We start from the raw sequence: 3656 nt of genomic DNA, 5'->3' as shown, positions 1-3656 counted from the left end.
AAAATTGGTTGCATAATCTTCCAAAGTGTAATCTTTAGCCTTTGCCTATTGATGAGAGTGTGGTTTTGGTCAAGGTGTTCATCATCATTCTTATTAATTCACAAAGTCTCTTAAATTTCTATGTACCTTAAACTTTAGTTGTTCAAACTTCCCTCATATTCAATTCAGCAAGCATTAGCACAACTATAGCAGAAAAAGCCTGGGCTTTGGATCCCTGGCCCTGCTTCTTACCAGATAACTAAACTTAAACCTTAGTTTCCTTATCTATAAAATGGGAATAGGAATATCTACTCTGCAGAATTAGAAATAATGTATATACAACCCGCAGGACAGTGTCTACAGAGAATGGAAACTTAAGAGATAAACCATTGTTTATAGTAATGTTAAGATTCTGTGGTAGGTGCTAAGGGGCAAAGGGATAAACAATTAAAAACATATTCCTGATGTTTTTTGCTTACTTTGTATTTTGATACAATTTCAAACTTATAGGAAAGTTACAAGAGTAGAACTGAACAAGGAACTTCCATACACCTTTTACCCAGATTCACTAATTCCACATTTTGCCCCTCCTCCTCTTCCTCCTCCTCCTCCTCCTTCTTCTTCTTCTCCTTCTCTCTAGATCTCTCTGTGTTTTTCCAAGAACAAGGACATTCTCCTTTTTTTTTTAAAATATTTTTATTTATTTCTAGGAGAGAGAGAGAGAGAGACAGCGTGAGCAGGGGAGGGTCAGAGAGAGGGAGTCACAGACTGAAATAGGCTCCAGGCTCTGAGCTGGCAGTCAGCACAGGGCCCGACGCGGGGCTCGAACCCACGAACCGCGAGATCATGACCTAAGCGAAAGTCGGACGCTTAACCGACTAAGCCACCCAGGCGCCCCAACAAGGACATTCTCCTATATAACAGTTTCATGATCAAAATTAGCAGATTTAACAAATTCCCAAAGTAGTTTTCAAAATCAAATTTCTGAAGTATGTTTAATAGGTTTTTTTTAGAGCTATCTCCTTTTCTAGCAAGACTAGGGGGCCAAAACTTAATTTTGGGTGGCTTCCCAATTTCTCTTGGATGGGATATAGGAACCAAGACATGGTTTGTAGCCTGAGGTCGTCTAACTTGGGCTTAGTCAGGGAAGCAGCACTGCTATGAATGGACTGAACCCTTTGCTTCCCATCCCCATTGATGACTTAGCCGCATGTAGTGCTGACATCCGGGCATCCATTCTGCCACCGGAGAAGCACAGTTCCTACCCTGCTTTGATAAGCTTGGATTCTCCTGTGCTGGCAGACCAGCTGCTTGCTCTTTCTCTGAAATGCATTATCTGTTCGTCTCCCTCTCTTGGTCAGCACCCTACCCAGCTCTAGCCTGGCACACAAGCCCTTCAAAGTGGGTCTCTGCTTACCTACTCTTCCTTTCTTGCCACACCCCCATTTCCCTGTGTTCTACCCAACATGCCTTTCTCTGAAGAGACTTGTATTTTCTTGCCTCTGTGCTTCTGCATACATACCTTGCCCTGTCTGGGGAATATTCTTCCCTTGTCAGATTTTTTTTTTCTCAAGGCCTAACTCTAGTACAAAATATTTCAATCTCCTCGGCAGAAATTATTGCTTTCTTCCTTGAGCTCTCATCAGCATGGCTGTATGCACTGATGTTTAGTACTTTTGTTTGGCCCTTTATTAGAGTTGTTTGTCTATGAATTTGAATCTGGCTCTTCTGTCTATGAGCTTTGGCAGAAGCCATGTCTCTTTTATTCCTTTTTCTGGCATTGCCCTGAGTAGAGGGTTGGCATAGGGTAGGCACTGGTGACTGATGGAAGAATAAATAGCACATATTACCCTGCATGAGAGGGGCAGACATTTGGCATTAGAGATGATGCATGTAAGTGCACATTACCTTCTCAAAAAAATCATAGTGGATTTTATTATTGCTGCTAATGGTGTAATTATTGGTAGAGACGTTACATCCCAAATGGCCAGACCCACCCAGAAACAGGGAGCGACCCAATCATAATCCAACCTCCTTATTATGCATATGAGGAAATAGGCCTGTAGAGGATCAGGCACTTCTTTCAGGCCTCACAGCTCAGAGCTCTGCCTCTTTGTACTGAACTGTTTTACCCTTCTTAATTTAGTAATATCCAAACTCTTTTTTTCCCCCAAACTCTTTAAAATATGTATACTCAAAATAATTTTGAAAAAGTAGACATCTAAATTTTCTTATAATTTTGAATGGTCAAAGGATGTAATTTTTGGATTATTAGAAATATTTATTTAAAAAGCTGGATTATTATGTACGTCTTAGAATAAAGCTATAACATTAATCCTTTAAGGAAATCCACTGGACTGGAAATACTGAGTGACTTGATACCCACCATCATCCATGAAAAAGTTACACAAATAAAAATACACAGCTTCTTTTTTTCTTTCTTTTTTTAATGTTTATTATTTTGAGAGAGAAAGAGAGAGCAAGTGAGCACACGAGAGGCAGAGAGAGAAGGAGACAGAATTCCAAGCGGCTCTGTGATGACAGCACAGAGCCCTACCCAGTCTTGATTTTACCAACTGTGAGATCATGACCTGGGCTGAAATAAAAAGTCTGGCACTCAACTGGCTGAGCCACCCAGGTGCCCCCACAGCTTCTTTTTGACATTTCCTTATTTCTTTTTTCCCCCCTTCCTGACTTATATTTCTATTCCATAGAATACTATCTTAATGTAATTTTTTTCTGCTTGAAAACCTTTTATCCAGCACCTTATTTTATTTCATTGCAGTAAAAAATTATACATAATATATACATATTATATATTTGATTATACTATATATTATATATAAACATATATAATACAAATCGTATATTTATAATATATATATGAATAGAGCAGAGAATTTTTAGGGCAATGAAACTATGATACAATAATGGTGGATACATGTCATTATACGTTTGTCTAAACTCACAAAATGTACACACATGGTCGTTGGGTGTCAATGTAGGTTGATCAGTTGGAACAAATGTACCACTTCGGTGATTTGATGAGGGATATTAATAATGCGACGGCTATGAATGCGTGGGAGCACAGTGTTCAGGAGCGATCTGTACCTTTCCCTCAAACTTCCTGTGAAACTAACACCGATCTAAAACAGTCACGTCTATTTTAAAAATACATATGCAAATTTATAATGTTCTTTCCTGTGGCTGTAATTTTTAATTTTTTCTCCCAGATAGCGTTGCCATTACAATTGTAATTCATTCAGCGATTAAAATCACATAATAAGCAGGTAGTGAACTGTATACTAAAGATTTCCATTGTGATGCTCGGCTAGTGATTTTGGTACCTTGACCTACCTAATGGACAGTTTGGCCCCTGGGGGTTTTATTCCTGGTGCCAACACATTTTAGTGAGATTTGGAGAGGCGAGAGTATACTTGTATTTCATGGGCGAGAGAAGGGCCACTAGGCAAGGGGAGGACGAAATGAGAACCGTTAAGACCAGCGACTTCTCTGCAGATCAATGTTAGGAAGCCGGGCATAAAATGGGAGAATTCTGTGGAAACTTTATTCGTCCACGCCCCCTGGAGAATATTCACACGCCCTCCGGTGAAGGCGGACCCAGCCTAAAGACCACGGTGTCACGTCACAAGGCCTCTCCCACCGCGAGAAACACT

The sequence above is a fragment of the Crocuta crocuta genome, unplaced genomic scaffold (assembly GCF_008692635.1).
Source record: "Crocuta crocuta isolate KB4526 unplaced genomic scaffold, BGI_CrCroc_1.0 scaffold431, whole genome shotgun sequence".
NCBI lineage: Eukaryota > Metazoa > Chordata > Mammalia > Carnivora > Hyaenidae > Crocuta > Crocuta crocuta.
The sequence above is the reverse complement of the archived record's forward strand: the minus strand, read 5'-3'. Positions refer to the sequence as shown.